Consider the following 17,446-nt stretch of genomic DNA (forward strand, 5'->3'; position numbering starts at 1 on the left):
AAGTTGAGAACAAAGACTATGGTTTGGGGTTGGCATCCTATCCATTTCAACGTGTGAGCATTGCTCTGCAGGGGCTCCCACAGATAGTTACAGCAATCTTGAGCCAATTCATTTATTTCAGTAACACAGTGTCTTTGAGAATCACATTTGGCAAGACACACACTTGTCCACTTATCCCCAGAAAAATCAATTTCCAGAAATGAGTGTGCTATCTAGAGTACGCTCCTCAAATTGTACAGACTGAGATCTAATAGAAGTTCTCTGACTTCAGAACCGACTAGAGCTTGACATCATTTTTCTAATTAATATTAGCAGCAAAAATGAATAAAAAGCAACAAACAGAACAATGGTATATGATCGTGAAAACTAAATATGGCAACACTGGCATTCCAGAATTCTCAATGTATCAATGCACAGTTATCCTAAAAATAAAAACCATCAAGCAAAGAAAGACTCCCTCCATTTCTGGAGGAAACTTCATGTGAACAGCTGTTTCCCATCATGAGTCACTAAAACTGCATAAAGCTCCTAGTCGACAGTCAAGGCTGTACAATCTGTCCCATATGCAGCAAGAGGCAGATCTGACACTTGTGTCTTGGGAGAAAAGGAAAGATGGTGGTGGTGAGGACAGACACAGAGCGCATGCTTAGCCTGCACGAGGTCCTAGGTTCAATCCCCAGTATCTCCATTAAAAAATTAATAAGCCTAATTACCTGCCCCCCAAAAAAACCTAAAACAAAAAGATGTCATCTTCCAAAGGAGGAATAAACAGAAAAGAAAATTTTAATAATTTAATGATTAAAATATTTTTTATTTTCAACTTTGTTTTTGAAACTTTTTAAGTTCTAACATCAAACATGCTTATATAGCTATGCTGTTACACCGTAGTGGTTTATTTGTCTATTGATTTGTCTATCAGCCAGCTACACTGAATTTGCTGAGTTTGGTACCACTGCCTTATATCAACCTCTACTTGATTAATATAATCTCTTATATTTCAATATACTATTTTTAAAAAGGCTTACACCCCCAACTAAGGAGGAGTTTCCTGCTGGGAGGGACTGTGGATTGTCCCTTCTTGTCTCTACTCAATAGAAACACAGTGAGTGTTGAAAAGTGTACACCTCTCTCCTTTGAGAGACATTCTCCTGATCAGGCGTGGCTCTTCCTTCACACACCTCCAGTCCCTTGGTCCTTCAAACTTCATTCCAGACCTAGAACAAGAGAGGAGAGAAGACAGTATCTGGTCAGTGAACACACTCTTAGTGCCCGGCCTGCCAGCCCCTGCGGAGGGCACGGAGCTCTAACCCGGACCCAGTGCCTGCACGCAAGAGCACTCCCCCTGGGGAATTAGAGACGTACTCAGACGATCAAGCAAGTCATGACTGAGAAAGGAGAGAATGACTAACGCAACTGGGGCCAAGGGGTTTAGAAGTAGTTACTGATCAGCTCCTGAAGGCTGAGTAGTTGTCCTCTAAGAAAACTACCCATTTCAGAGCGAAACAGACCCACCTGGGCAAAGACTCTGAAGTGTGAAAAAGAGGATGAGCAAGTTGTCTTAACCAGAGCACAGGGAAAGGAGCTGGAGGCAGGCTTAGACCAACTCTGGGAACTCATGGGGCAAAAGCAGTGAAGTCACTTGAGAACCGTGAACGGGGGAGCAGCAAGTCACACTGTTTCAGGAAGATCACTGGCTGCTATGAGAAGAAAGGATTGGAAATGCGGGCTGAGCAGCAGGGTCTGTAAGAAGGCTGCTGCAATGCAGTAAATTAAGGCACATATTAAGGCTAAAGGGATGTCCCAGAGATGCCAAGATGGTGGAATGGAACTGCTGCCTAGGGGAGGGCGCATAGGCCCCGTGCCCACAAACTGCTCTCTGCAGAAGTGTTTGGAAGAGGCTCAGGATGGCCCTGGGAAAGGATCAGAGTGCCACACCTCCTCCTCTGTCAGGCCCACACCTGCATCCTGGAACTTCCTGGCCTCTCCAGCTGGGCCACCCTGGATTCTGGAGCCTATGCAGCTTCAGTGGAAGCCACTGAGTAGCTTTCTGTGGCCCAGATCAGACCCACCGAGGGTCCCATCCAGATGTGTGGCCGTCCGAGCCCTGGGAGAAATAACCATCCCCTCTGAGCCCAGGTTCTCACTCCCACAGCCCTCACTCGGCCAAGATCAAAGTTTCTCAGCCCTTAGGAAGTCTTTTTGGCTGGTAGGAATGTAAAGTTGATATTTTGCAATAATCAAACCAGGTAAGAAGATTTATGCATTATTTTCAGTAGTTCCCAGTTCAAAACCCAACTGAGAGCTTCTTACTTCCCTAATATAGAATCACAACACATAATATGACCTGCACAGTAAGTGCTCCCCACCTTTGCGGATCTCTCTGCTAGATCCTTGTCTTCAGGGTGACCCTGTGAGGCAGGGCTTATTGACCTCATTTTACTTAACTGGCAAACTAGAACCTGGAGAAACTGGTGCTATCAGAGAGGAAGAGGCACCCCCCTTTCACAGTCTGCTGGGGGACCACCTGGTGGCCCTCCGCCAACGCACTCACTGTGATAACTTTCCTTACTGGTAAAAATGAGGATAACAACCCTGTGTTTCACTTGATACATTTAAAATTATAATTACAGAATTCAGATCAGGGGCTGTTTATTAGTCTTTTCATGACATGATATAATAATGTATTTTAAAAGTAAAGAAATTTAATTTTCTCAACAAACTAACTGAGAGTACACTAAATGTCAAGCCATACACTAGGGGTATACACACGGTGATTATACAGTGATGACAAATTCCCTGCTCACAGGGGTAAGTGGGGTACGGGGTGGGGAGAGAAGACATTAAACAGACGTGCTGCGCCATCATTTTGTTAACAGTTGTGCTGAGGCCGAGCACAGAGGAGAGAGAAGAGCTCAGGCGCCTGTGACACCCGCGGAAGCGCAGGTCAGACTGACGCACTCCAGCAGGCACTTAGGGAGCACAGCCAGCTGCGGAGTTCGACTGGCTGGGAAGAAACAGCCCTGAGTCTGCAGTGGGAGGTTCCCCTCACGGAGAATGTGGCTCTCCAGGCAGGCCCCAGAGGGGAAATTCCAGAATATTCCAGAAGAGGTGGGATCCCTAAACCAACCTTTGGGGGTAAATCCTGTACACAGGCTCCCAGCGCAGGCCAACCACGCAGGAGGCCTGGACGCACAGATAGACGGAAGGACGGAGGGGCAAGAGGCTTTCAGAGAGACCCCTCCGAAGACCGCCGAGGTCACCGCCCCAGCGGCCAAGAGCGTCCTCGGAGGATCACGGATTCAGGGCGGCCCGACGCCCCCTCCCAGATTTGGGAAACCGAGGTGCTGAGGGCAGGGCAGGGCCGGGCCGCGGCCACCCCAGCGACTCCGAACCCGGCGCGGCCTCCCGCCCGGGCCAGGAAGCGCTGCCTTGTCCACCTGGTTGGCGCAGAGCAAGTGTCGAGCCTCCAGTAAGACGCGCAGCAGCTCCTGCGAGCCCAGCTGCGGCTCCGCGCTGCCTGCTGCCCGCCGCCCAGCCGCGCGGTCCCGCGCCGCCCTGCCCGCTGCGCTGCGGACCTGCTCGCCGCCTCCTCGCGGCCTCTCCATGGTGACGGCGCGCCGGGTGCTTCTTGGCCCTCGCCCTTGCCCTGACACCAGCCCAGACCCTTGCCCATCCCGTTACACTGACATTCCTCCTCGCTCTGACCTTTGCCTTTGCACTGACCCTCACGCTAGACTTTGTGATGCCCCTGAACTCCACACTAAATGAGCCCCTGCGCTGGTGCTGGCCCTTATCCAGACTCTGACTCTCTTCCTCAGCCTCGCCCTAATCATCACCATTGACCTCATTAGCATCTGACATCTACGGTACCCTGTTCCTACGCTCACCTAACCTTGACACACCCTAACACACACTTCACCCTGAACTTCGCCCTGGCTGACCCCCACTTCACGATTGCCTTCTCAATGACCCTCAGCCTCCCTTTTACCCTGGCACTGGCCCCCAACACCTGGCCCTAAACCTGGTGCCTCCCTTGTCATGGCCACTGCCCTGGCTTTCAGCCTAGCCTTGGTCCTGATCCTTGACCTCACTCTGGACTTGGTTGTGGCCCCGGTCAAAATCACACCATAGTGTGAGGGTGAGGATCATGATCAAGTTCATTGTCAGCAGGTCAGGGTCAGGACAAGGGTAAGATCAGGGACAGAGTGATGAAGATCAGAACCAGAGGGTGAGTATCCAAGTCAGGGTAAATTTCTGTGTCAGGTTAAGGGTCAAGATAAAAGAATTGTCAAGGCCATGGTGTCAGAATCAGGTTCGAGGACAAGATCGGTGTGAGGGCAATTTTAGGTCCAGGGTTGGGTTCGAGATCAAGGTCAAGGTCAATGTGAGAGTCAGGGTCAGGGTCTGGTTGAGAATCCATTAGAGAGGATCAGTGAGAGGATGAATTTCAGGGTAAGGATGATGGTTATCATCAAGGTGAAGGTAAGATTGAAAGTTGGATTCAGGTTGACAGTGAATATCCAGTTCTAAGTCAAGGATTCAGTGTCTGCGAGGATGAGGGTGATGATCAGGATTAGGGTCAGTGTCAGGTTCAGGATCAAGATTAATGTGCGTCAGGGTCAGGGTGAGCATGATGTTCATTGTTAAGTTCAAGGTCAATTATAAGTCAAGTTGGGGTTCCTTTTCTATTACTCCTGGAAGGAATTAAGTCCTCCTCTGCCACCCTCCTCCTCCTCCACCTCTCCCTCCCTCATCGTGTTATTTTGGCCCAAGCTGCGTAATTCAGGATATTCGTTCCATCTCAAAGTTTGTGCCCTCAATCACATCTGCAAAGTCCCTTCTGTGTGCATGCAAAGTACTTACAGGCTAGGTAGGACATGGGCCTCTTTGGTGGGGCATTATTCTGCCTATCACAGAGGGTCAGAATTTGATTCACGGTCAAGTTCAAGGCTAAGTTCAATGTGACACTGAGTCAAGGTGATGGTCATCATTAAGGTGATTAACCTGAGAACGAGGGTCAACATAATAATGAAGATCAATGTCAGTGTGAAGCCCAATTTCAGGGTCAGGGTCTAGGTCAGGTTCAGTGTCATGATGGGATTAGGGTGTCAGTGATGACAGCCACAAAGTGTGAGTCCAGGTTCTGTGTGAGGCTCAGGGTTAGGATGAGGATCCAGGTCAGAGTGAAATTGAATTCTAGGTCAAGATCAGTGTCAGGGTCATGGTCAGGCTTGTCATGCAGACTATCTTCGGTTTCAGCTTGAGTGTACAGGGTAGTTCAGCATCAGGCTCAAGTTCAAGGGCAGGGGGGGTCAGCATGATGGTCCTTGTCAAGGTGCAGATTGAGTCTAGGGGCAAAGTGAGGTTGACAGTCGGGATCAGATTGAGGGTGGTGTCTCATTCAAGATAGTGTTCTGAGTCATGATCAGTGTGAGAGAAGTTGTCATTGTCAAGAGTAAGTCAGGACCAGGGTGAGTGTGAGGGACATGTTAATGGTCAGCATCAGAAACCAGGTCATAATGAGCATCAAAGTAAGAGGAATGTCCATTGGAGGGTCAGTGTTAAGGTGAAGATGAGGGCCAAGTTCATGGACAAGGTGAAGTTCCAGGTAGAGCGGGATTGGAGTCAATGCCAAGATCAAAGCCAGGTATGGGTGGGGAAGGGACTGCCAAAGAACTGAGTGAGGGTGAGAGTGAGTGTATATGTCAGGGTGATAGGATCAGGTTAAGTATTAGGTTTAGGTTGAGTGTCAGGTTGAGTGTAAGGCTCAAGGTCAAGGTGAGGGTGGGGTAAGGTTAGGATCTTTGAGAGTGGAACTGGCTGAGGGTCAGTGGTCAGGGTGTGGGAGCAAACTCACATTCATGTGGAGGTCAGAGATACCAGAAAACTGAGCTAGACTGAAGCTTGGAGTCTACAGATGTGGCTGGACCAACAGGCAGAGACCAGATCCTTAAAACATCTTTAAAGACATGAGACACTCAGACTTTTCGTTGGAAGCAACAGCTGGACTTTACTGTGCTTTGCCCTCTAAGAGCTTGGAGAGCAGGGACTGGCAGTGCTAGTCACCTCTGTGACCCCAGTGCTTACAGAAGTTTAACCGCAAAATGAATACATTAAAATACTGAAGCACAAAACGAATACTTTAAGAATAAAAGACTGCTAATAATAGATTGATCTCATTCATCTGTTTTTATCTATCTGTGAACCAGTACCACACTGTCCTGTTTATTATAGCCTGATGGTGAGTCCTGGTACCTGATCGAGTAAGTCCTTTCACAGTTTTCCTCCTTTCCTTCTGCTTCTGTTTCTGCCTCCTCCTCTCAACGCTTTCATTTCCACATCTGTTTTAGAACCGGCTTACCAAATTATTAAATAAGAAAAAAAAGAGCCAGTTCAGACTGTACTGGGATTTACCGAATTAAGATGAGTTCTGGGAATGTCTGTCTCCTTATCTGCCCGGTGTCTCTGAGGAGGGAAGCGGCCCGTGTGGCCCTGGCTCACCCTTACCCTGAGGGAGATGTGGGTAAACCAGCGTGAGGTGTGGAGGGTCACTTACTGGGTCCCCAACCTGAGCCACCCCGGGCCTTGACTTCCGCCACCTCACCTCTACGTGGGCGCTCCGGCACATGAAGCACCCAGGAAGCCCCCCAGACTAAAGTCGCCATGAATGGGGACACTTTCCCAGTGACCACAGAGAAGCAGGGGCCGGGTGTGTCTCCTCGGCCATTTCCGTCAGTAGAAACAGGAAAGGGGCGCACACCAGGCAGAGCTGCTTAGGGCTTTAGTAATGAATCTCAAAATTGAACTAGTGTTTAATGTCTCTGAGAACAAAATCAAACCAGACTTTCCTTCCCACTGGGGTTTCCGACATGAGGACACCGTACACTCAGGGCTCCCCCAGGACCACCCCTGACCAGGAAGGCAGCCGCCAGAGAACCAGCACCATGGCGGGCGCGGCAGCGGGACGCGCTGCCTCCTCCTGATGGATCCGTCAGCAGCACCCGGCGGGGGGCCGACCGCACAGGGAACTGGGTGACCTCATCGCCTGGCTGGGGACAGGACCAGGCATGGAGTAGGCCCGCTGTGGCTGAATGAGGCTGGAGCAGAGGAACAGGAGACCTGAGTTGTCCAGGGTTGGAGGCACACAGGCGGGGCCTGGCCCAGCATCTCTGCCCTCTGGGATGAAGGGGTGAATCAGCTCCGGGTTCACCAGCGCCTCCTCAAGAGGCCGGTCCACATGGAAGTCATGGACATCGGGGGGCTGGGTGGGCCTTGGGGGCAGGTCCCCCTGGGCGCTGGGGAATCTGCAGCTCTGTGGGGCGGGCAGGCAGGGGAGCTGTGGAGAACTGGTGCAGGAGGGCCTGAGGGTAGCAAGCAAGGGACAGCAAAAGGAGACCCGTCCCATCCCCTCCCCGTCCCAGCTCACCTCCCTCCAAGTGTGGTTTCTGCACCTACATCAGTAGCTCGGTGTTACTGCACTGTCAAGTGTGTGCAAATCCTCGGGGCCGTGGCAGTGAGCACACGGAGGGCGGCCATGGTGGGGCTGGCAGTGGTGTCTTCAGATGACCCGTACTTCTAGGGACAGCTGCTGTTAGGAGAGGCTCGTGTGACTCCGTACTGACTTTCGCTTTTAAGCTGGAGGAAGAACTTCAAATAGTGAAGACGGAATTTATCCCCTTGTGGAATGTGGAAAGCTCCCAGTTCTTTCAGGAATATATATCCCCCCGGCGTCTGTGACATGGCATTAATTTGGCACAAATATGCCTTATAGTCATAGACCGGCTGTCTTCTTTCCTCTGTAGATAATACTTGTTTTTAAAGAAACTGTAAATTGTGTTTATTTAAGTAGCGAAATGAACCCAGTGTAGCTTCTTTGCCCAGTAAAATATCCATTGTGCCACGTTTCTTGCATGACAAATCATGAAAACTCCTCTAAAGGTCTTCTTTTAAACACCAATTTGATATCTGCTTTATTGTAACTTTTCCAAAACATGCTCTTTAGAAGTAGAAATCCTAAACACCCTCAGAGTATGGGTTTATAGCAAGCCACTGACATAAGCCATTTTCTGATGTTTGTTTTTGAAATGATTGTTAGCACCTGGAGTTGTCTTAAGAAAAGACCATTAGTATTCTTTTTGTTTCCCATTTGAGAGACCATTTTTATGGTAACTAAAAAATGGCAGGTTGACAGTTTGGGGAACTGGAAGAAACCATAAATAAAACTGTATCGACTGTAGTAAATTGTACACATCTCCTTTTCCATCGTGTGTGAATTCTCCACACCACAGACATTAACAAAGGCTGAGCTAAGGCAGAAGCTCTGATGCTCCAGGTCCTTCCTGCCTCCTCGCTCTCCTCTACCTTAGTTTTGATCTGAAAGAAAGTGTAATGAGTGGCTGAATTGTTCCTCCTTCAGTTCTGGGGGTTCCTACCAAAACTGACAAGTCTGTCTGCCATCTAGGTGGTTATGTTTATAATGTGGACACCTGCTGTGTATGAACTAAATTGGAACCACAAGCTTATTCCATGTACTACCTCCCATAATTTGCATTATGTTGTTCAATTTCCAGCTGCTACAGGCAATAAAAATAGTGTCTCCTGACTACAGAATAATGTCAGTTCACATTAAGCGTATAAGTTGAGTGATTTAGCAACCAAAATCCTAGTTTACTAGGGTCTTATGGTTCTGATTTTTCTTGGTGACACTGAGAACAATGAAAGTTTCTAGAACCATGATTTAAGAAGCAAACTGTCAAACAGTCTAAGAGAAACAAAACACCTTTTGTGACTATGAAACAGTCTGATTTAAGAGGAGTACATATTCTAAGTAACAGTGATATTACTGTGTAGAAAATTATTAGATTAATTCTATTACAATTTGGCATAATGATTTCCAACCTTGATTTGAAGTGTTGAAAAGCAGAATTAATTCTAAGCCATTTAAATTTTAAAATCAGTACCTGTGGCCACTATATATAAAAATAGATTAAAAAAAACAAATTTCTTCTGTATAGCACAGCAAACTATATTCAATATCTTGTTATATAACCTTTAATGAAACAGAATGTGAAAATGAATATATGTATGTACATGCATGACTCGGACATTGTGCTGTACACCAGAAATGGACACATTGTAACTGACTGTACTTCAATAAAAAATTAAAAATAACTACCCAAATAAACAAAATCAGTGCCTGCCATATAACACTTCGAGGAAACAGTGAAATTCAAAATTTAAAGAAGAAATATTAGGTATAGGACTGGAAAGTACTATGAAGGTTGCTAATGCCGTCTCTATACATTAGATGAAATTTGATAATAATATACACCGAACACTAATATTTATCAGTATGTAACATTTCTCTTGTGCTTATTGCTTAACATCTGTAGCTTATACTTGGCATCTTCAGGTGCACACACTCAGATTTGTATCTTGAATTTCAGATTGGATGTATCCAGTGGCCTACGTAACATCTCCACCAGGGTGTCTAATGGGTACCTCAGCCTTAATATGTCCAAAGTAGAATTCCTGATTCACCGCCACCACATCCAACACCCAAATCTTCTCCTCCCCCATCTTCCCTACATCATGCTGAAAACCCAGAGGGAGCATGTTAGTTTGATTCCCCCTCCTCCCACACTCGGTTCATGAAGTTCTGCTAGTGTAACCTCCACAATGGATCTTAATTCCAGCCACGTCATGTTTACTGCTACCATCCAGCGGGAAGCCACCATCATCTGTCTCCCAAGACCCCAGAAGCCTCCCCGAGGCTGGGCCTTCTCTACACAGCAGCCATAATGGTCCTTTAAAACCTTAGGTCATTACATTCCTTTGCTTAAAACCCTTTAATGGCACCTAATTACACTTGGACTCTCATCCAGGAGCACAGGCCCCCAGGACCAGGCTCTGCAGAGTAAAGAACAGCTCTCAGCTCCCAAGGGCCTGCTGACTTTTCTCCTGCCCCGTCCGGGTCCTGGGAGCCTCAGGCCAGGAAGAGAGGTGCCGACATCCCGGAACAGCTTCCATCTGTCAGGGACCCTGAGGAAGGAAGGCAGGTGCCTGGGGCTGAGCAGAGCAATGGCCTTGGGAAGCCAATGAGGGAGCTAAATGGGGGCACTGCTCCATGGGGTGGGGGCGGCTGGCCCTGGCCTGGGAAGGAGGAGGAGAGGGGCACCCGGCCCACCACCTGCACCCCTGGGTCTGATGGCAGGGGGCCCCCGGCATGTGCACAGCAGCGGGGGCGGACACAGCCCGAGAAGGGGCCTGTGTGGGGCCCCGCGGGCCCCGACCTGGAGCTGGACGTCCCCAGTGACGGCGGGAGCAGCAGCAAGTCTGAGAGCTGGCTGTCCCCCACTGCCTCTGACCGCAAAAGCGAGGAGAAGAGGGCCCGGAAGAAGACCAAGGCCCCCCCGGGACGCCGGCACAGGTGGCCCTCCCGGCGCGGCAGCGGACAGGCCTGCAGGCACCAACCACTGCAGGGAGCCCACGCCCGGTGCCCACCTGGACGGCCAGGAGGAGGGCGAGCGGGACGGCCTCTGCAGGCTGGGCAGCAGCTGAGCTGACAGGAAGGAGGCCAGGACGGAGCTGTACAGCAGCCGGCAGCCTGGCATCACGGTGGGCGATTCCCTGGACCAGAGCGTGGGGGAAGAGGAGGACGCTGAGGACGACGACCACCTAGGCACCTGGAGGAGATCCTGGCCCATATGCACTCCGACCACTACACCAAGAATGACCGCTTGCTCCGCGGGGAGGCCTGGGAGCCCCCGACATCTGGAAGATCGTGCCTGAGCTCAGGAGCAGGGTGCTGGCCACCATCGCCATCATCTTCAGTGGGCTGCATGGACTTCCGGTGAAGACACAGGAGCACTACCACCCACGGCGCTCAGCGCGCATCCTCACCCAGCTGGTGCCAGACCTGGACACCCCCGACAGGGCCACCCACCTGATCGCGGCGCGGGCCGGCAGCAGAAGGTGCGCCAGGCACAGGGGTGCACGCAGCAGAACGTGGTCAACCCCGACTGGCTGTGGAGCTGCCTGGAGCGGTGGGACAAGGTGGAGGAGCAGCTGTTCCCGCTGAGGGACGACCACGGCAGGGCGCAGAGGGAGGACCGCCCAGCAGCCTTTCCCGACAGGCAGGGTGCGCTTCCCACCGCTCTGTTCCACCCAACGCCCGTCTATCCCAGGGCCTCACCCAGGCCCCGAGGCTTGGGTCTACGACGCTAGCACAGGCAAGCTTATTTGGAAGGGCCCGGGGCCCCAGCTCCCTGCCCGTCCACGCAGAGCTCTCCTCCTCCAAATGGCCTAAACTCTGCACAAGCGGGCGCACCAGCCATGGGAGGGTACAAAAATATTAAAAGCAGCAAGCCTTTCCATCCCTGCCAGAGAAAACTACCTTATAGAGAGAGCCAGTCACCACCTCCGGGGCTTGTGCAAAGTACCCTCCTTCAGGCACAGAACTGAGCACTTGCACATCATCCTGCGTGGATCCCCGCAGGTGCCATCAGGTGTCATCCCGGCTCCGTAGGTGGGCTGCCTACAGCGCCCAGAAGACTCAGCCCTGCGTCCGGCGGCTGACAAACCAGGGCTGTACCTGAGATTCCCTGTCTTCCTCCAACGGTGATGCCTTCCTCCTGCTTCACCCAGCTAGCTTCCCAGGGCGACACACAAATACTGTCACTATTTCATTCCCACATTAAGTCCACCTCCAACAGTCCCTAACTAACATCTGGAGTAAGTGTGATAAATCTCCTGTAAGACCAGCCCAAACACACAAGTCGCTGTTTGTGATGTCTAAAGAATTTAAATGCTGGGGGAGGGTGTTGCTCAGAGGCAGAGCGCATGCTTAGCATGCATGAGGTCATGGGTTCGATCCCGAGTATTTTCGTTAAATAAAAAAATAAATAAGTAAACCTAATTATCTTCCTTCTCTCCAAAAAAACAAAGAATTTAAATGTTAACACAATAAAATAAAAAATATTAATGCATCTAATATAGGAACATTTGTCCAAAAAAAAGTGGATGCAAAATGAAGTCTCCCAAAATTGGTGCATCTAATAGTGTAAAAACTACACATCTGGGCCATGCAGAATAGGCATGTCAAAAAGCCTAAGTGAAAAAGCCAGAAATACACACAAGACACTAACATTTTAAGTAACTCACGAGACGGGAGGATGTAGCTCAGTGGTGGAGCACATGCTTAGCATGCACCTGGTCCTGGGTTCCATCCCCAGTACCTCCATCAAATAAATAAACCTAATTACCCAACACCTTCCAAAAAAAAAAAAAGAAAAGAAAGAAAGAAAGAAAAAAAGGAAAGAAAAAAGAAAGAAAACAAAGTAACTTACTAGAAATACCTGAAGTCTGACCAACACGTCCTCCTGGATGAGGTTTACTGAGAAGTAGGTGCTGAAAACGCAGCAGCAAATGCGGTGGCGCAGATCTTCCACGACTGTGCTGCTCAGTCTAGACGTGACGATACCCGACGGGCAACACCTTTCAATCTGGCGACTGAGAAGCGATGTTTCTATGGAAGGGAGCAGAGGATGCAAAGCTCACACGCCCAGGTGAGCTGCAGCTGGCTTCCTCCCCCTGGGTGTCAGGTGTACGTGCAGTGAGCACACCTCAGCCAGAGCTAATAAGCAGCGGAGCTCAGAAGACACAGAAGACAGAAGGATACCCTTTGCTCTACAAATGTGCTCCTAAGAGCTGCGGGGAAGGGCCCAAAATGATAGAAAACTCCTTTACAAATCCTCGAAAGAAAAAACAACTGTGTTACTATTTTTGGTCCAAAGTTGCATTTCAGACATAAACATGACACTTTTCTTAAAGACAAGATCCACCCGAATTTCTGCATCTGCCTCACAAGTCTGCCTTCAGACCTATTCAAGGGAGCACCCGGGTGGGCCATGTGGGAGACGCCCAGGGCTCAGAAATCACAGGAAGGAAGAGCAGGGTGGGTACAAACAGGACAGGTCAGAGTAAGAGGTGGGCCAGGAACACAGGAGCAAGGACAGGGGCAGAGGATCCGATTCCAGCTGCAGGATCCGACGTCATCTGAGCAAACGGAGAAAGCAGAAGGGGCAATTAGAAGAGCAGTAAATGTTCTGGCTCCAGGGGCAGAATGCAAAGGACCAAGGGCAGCGAGTTCAAGACAGGACAAGGAAGTGGGGGGCCGCAGTGGACACGGTGTAGGTGATGGGGTGTCGGGCTGCTGCAACTAGATTCTGCAACACTGAGCCACCGAGGTTTCACTAGGAAAGTGACATCCTGTTTGTGTCTGATAAAGGTAACTCTGAAGTCAGTGTGAAGGCAGATAAGAGGGCACGAGAAACATCAGATCAGAGCCTGCCAGCCAGGGACAGCCCCAGCGCCAGGGGAAAGAGGCCTGACCTGCGGTACTGAGAACGGAAGGAGGAAGGGAGTTAGTGGAGGAAAAGAGCCAGCTCTGAGCCTGGTCCTGGACCCACCGTCAGAGCAGCTCCCCGACACCAGCCCCGTCCCGGCCAGGAGGGCAGGGCCAGGGGCCCACACTGGCCCTGCCACTGAGGCGGCGAGCCCGGGCCCTCCGCACAGCACCGGGCCGTGGACGGGCATTCTGCTCCGTTTCTTTGATTCCTGAGGTAAGAGCAGGTTTGCGGAGAACCTCTCTCAGCTGCACCTGCCCCCGGGGTTCAATCCAGGAATAACAGCGGTGGAGTGAGGACGGGAGCAGGAGACGTTAGGAGTTCAACTCACGTGCACAGCGTGGCTGAGAAGGAGCAGGGGGAGCCCCGGTGCCCGGCGCGCTCCCGGCCACACAAGGGGCAGGTGGGTGCGCAGGGGCCTCGCCTGTGGTCCCCCTCCTCTTTCCGCTCCACGCCCTGGTAACCGTATCGCAATAGGAGACACAGGCCCAGAGTCTGGGTTTTGTGCCATATAGGATGGTGCAAAAGACAGCAATGAAACACAGTATAAATGCTGACTTATTTCCCAAGTATGAAACTCAGAACCATAATCAAAGTGTGTGACTCAGACAAGAGTTCACTAACTGAAAAATCTTCATAGCTCTCTACTTTCCAGTATAAATGGTTTTCCAACATTAGAATTACTCTGAAATCTGTTTCAGGTCTTATTTTGGGCAAACTGCAGTTTCTCCAACCTGTTTTCCCAAGGAATAAAGCACGTGAAATGTCTCCAAAATCTCTTACATCTTTAGACTATTTTTCAACAATTGCATCAGCTAAGTCAACACACTGAGTCTCCTTCAACCACAAACCCTTCAAAACCTTAAGGTAAGAAGTAAACGGTACAGTTGGCCTCCGCAAGGGATCGGGCACGTTATCTGTGCTATGAAAAGCGCCTGGATCACAGCATCCTGTTGGTGAGAAAGCTGTGGACACATTTTCTCTATTTTCCAAAAGTGTTTAAGGTGCTGTGTCCCTCCATGTTTCAATTTTTGTTTTGTTTTCCAAAGAGGTACATCTTCATTACACACCTGCCGTGGAGCCAGCTCCTCCCTGTGGGCCAGAGGGACCGAAAGGAAAGAGGAAGGTTCAGGAGGCAGCGTGTGAGGCCGGTCTAGAGAGCGCTGCCCAACAGAAAAGTGCTGCCCGGGAGTCACCCGTGTAATTTAGAATGTTCCACCAGTCCCACACATTAGGATGGAAAGAACTTGAAAGATCAGTACTCGTAAGGTATTTACTCCAGTGTAGTGCAAATATTATCACTTCAACATAAAACCAACTAAAAAAGCACTGAAGTATTTATATTAGTTTTCCCACACAGTCTTCAAAAGCCTTTGTCATTTTGTGCAGATAGCACATCTCAACGCGGGCAAGTGATTTTCACTGAAAATAACGTGATGTGCACTCAAGACTCATAAAAAGGCAGAGTTGAAAAGGTAAACTCATGGCCAGCTTACTCCAAACATACAAGTTTTCTAATAGCTGAATCAGGTCTCAGTTTTTAAATCTGAATTTTAGTTACTCAAAGTAAAAACTCAGCGTCTCAGCTACACTGGACGCATTTCAAGTGTTCATCAGGCCGACGTGGCAAGTGGTTGCCAGGCTGCACGGCACAGGTGCGGGCAGGTAAGATGGACGGTCTCTCTCCACACCCAGGAGACAGAACAAGCAGGAGAGCGGGAGAGCCGGCCCCTCCCTCGTGAGAACAGGACCTTGTTACAGAACAAGGACAGGAGCCCAGCGTTGTCTCTCCGCCAGCGACGCCGGCGGGCCTGGGCACAGCCTCCTTGGTGAAGGAAGGCAGCTGACCTCAGGAAAGCACTTCTCTGAGATACATGCTTTTTCGCCTTAGAACTTTTTACCTTTTAATTCCAAAGCACTCAGTGTCCATTTTTTCACTTGATCATTAATTCACTCTGCAACATGAACACTGCTCTTGTCACTACTCCCAGTTACCAAACTGGGCAGAGTTTCAGCTGCCGGCTTTATTCGAACAGTCACAACTGACGTTGTCTCGGAGCAATTCCCAAGCTCTCTTCACTACCACCAACTGCACTGAAGTAATTCACTTTCTTTCAGATCATTATACTGAAGATCAGAACGTGTAATTATCAAGCAAAGAAACCCAACCATCAGATTAGGCATAAAAAAAATAGGAAAAGGGTTTTTTTTAGTTAGTATGTACTAAAAAGCTATGCAAGGAACTAGCTCTAAAGCTTCCTCTTTTGAAAGCTCACTGCGTGCCCAGTAAATTCTGGTGTCCCCAGCTGTGGGGGGCAGGCTGCCCCACACCAGAATATTACTTGCCACTGCTCTGGACTTGGGTGTCTGAGGCAACCCTCCAGGGCTCTCTTTCCTCTCCGTGTGAAAAATAAACCAGGAGCCAAGTTCACAGACAGCAAAGCTGTGTTACATAAAGGAGCAGTCATTTTTCAGTATCTAACAAACGCCTCCCAGAAACCACCTCGCATTTCCGCTCTCTGTGAAGGGCCCTGAAGCGCAGGCTGACGTTTTCTCAGTAGACGGGGTCTGGCTACCTCAGCCCTTGTCCAGGTCGGCGTCTGTTTATACTCTTGACTCTGACTCTTACCTCCTCCTGATCAGTCCCTTCAAAAATAACCCTCACCATTCTTTTATTTACTCCCACTTTTAACGGTTGTCTTACAAATTAAACAAATGAACCTATGATCCACAGAATGTGGCCATGACACGACTAGTTTAAAAAGAAAATGAACTTGCCTTGGTGATGTCCGCTTCCATCTACCTGCCTGCTAAGGAGGGCAAGAGTCTGCTCTTCCCCCTAAAGCCTGTCCTTGGTGATTTTCAGAGCATTTTCTCAACAACCAAACACATTTTTGAGACGACCCCAGCACTACACCTCACTATTGTAATATGAAAACCAATCATCCTCCCGTTAAAATATTTACCTAAGAAGCTGTTGTATGAGTTGAACCAGAGGCAAACACTGTTTTCCAGAAGATTCATAGATTCCTGTACTAATAAGATCTTCTGTGAAATGTCGAGGCATTCGCTTCCTGTTCATCAATTTCTTTTTCCTTCTGTGCTGCTTTTTTGGCTTCAATAGCCTGTAATTCAAGAAACAGGAAACAGAAACTGGTTACCAGCTGTCTTAGCAGCAGGTGTGACGGCACCCTGCACTGAGCCCTAATCCCACAGCCTGGCTGTGCACCGACTCAACACCGCTGGTGACACAAGCCCACACCCACCCATCACTCACTGCTCAGTTCCTAAACAATTTGTCCTACAAACCCAGTGTCCAAGCGGCCAGTGCCGATGGTCTGCAGCCTCCTTCAGTGAAGTTCCTAAACTCTCTACCCCTGCTGTGATCACCGAGGCGGGGTCTATCTGTTTTGTAAACAAGAAGCAATAACCCTCAAACTAAGAGGAAATGTGCCTAAGCCAGGTGTCTGATACACGACGGCCACCATACAGAAAGAGTTCTTACAGCTTGACGACTGAAAGGTAAATAACCTGATTAAGAAATAAACAGAAAAGAATTGAATAGATCTACCATGAAAGAAGACATGCAAATGGCTAACAAGCACACGAAGAGATGCTAAGCACCACTAGTCATCAAGGAAAGCACGCCTGCTAGGACAGCTGTCATTAAAAACAAGATGAACAGCAGCATGCGTTGGCAAGGATGCAGAGAAGCTGGAACCCTCACACAGTGCTACTGGGAATGTGAAACGGTACAGCCACTTTAGGAAACAGTCTGGCCACTCCTCGAAACATGAAACACAGAGTCACCATAAAACTCAGCAACTCCACCCCAGGCACATCAACATGGATGCTACAACCTGGCCGAACTTTGAAAACACAAAGGGCCACATACAGTACAAATCCACTTACATGAAATGTCCAGAACAGGGAAACCCCTAGAGACAGAAAGCAGGCTGGTGGCTGTCAGTGGCTGCGAGGAGTGGGAATGGGGACTGACTGTTAAAGGGCACAGAGTTTCTTTTAGGAGTGATGAAAAT

At 49.5% G+C, this 17,446-nt stretch overlaps 1 long non-coding RNA gene and 1 pseudogene across 1 annotated transcript in view; one reads left to right on the plus strand and one right to left on the minus strand.

The window, feature by feature from the left end:
* Window positions 1–6,788: 6,788 nt before the first annotated feature.
* LOC135323043 (uncharacterized) overlaps window positions 6,789–17,446 on the minus strand; it is a 28,848-nt gene continuing 18,190 nt past the window's right edge. Inside the window, exons 5-8 of the long non-coding RNA XR_010384146.1 lie at window positions 16,373–16,531; window positions 12,348–12,526; window positions 7,427–7,635; window positions 6,789–7,312 (exon numbers count right to left, since the gene is read on the minus strand). This is a non-coding gene — a long non-coding RNA (uncharacterized LOC135323043). The remainder of the gene's footprint in view (window positions 7,313–7,426; window positions 7,636–12,347; window positions 12,527–16,372; window positions 16,532–17,446) is intronic.
* Window positions 9,679–12,354, plus strand: LOC135322988 (RNA polymerase II subunit A C-terminal domain phosphatase-like; annotated as a pseudogene).

The sequence above is a fragment of the Camelus dromedarius genome, chromosome 15 (assembly GCF_036321535.1).
Source record: "Camelus dromedarius isolate mCamDro1 chromosome 15, mCamDro1.pat, whole genome shotgun sequence".
In the NCBI taxonomy this organism is placed as follows: domain Eukaryota; kingdom Metazoa; phylum Chordata; class Mammalia; order Artiodactyla; family Camelidae; genus Camelus; species Camelus dromedarius.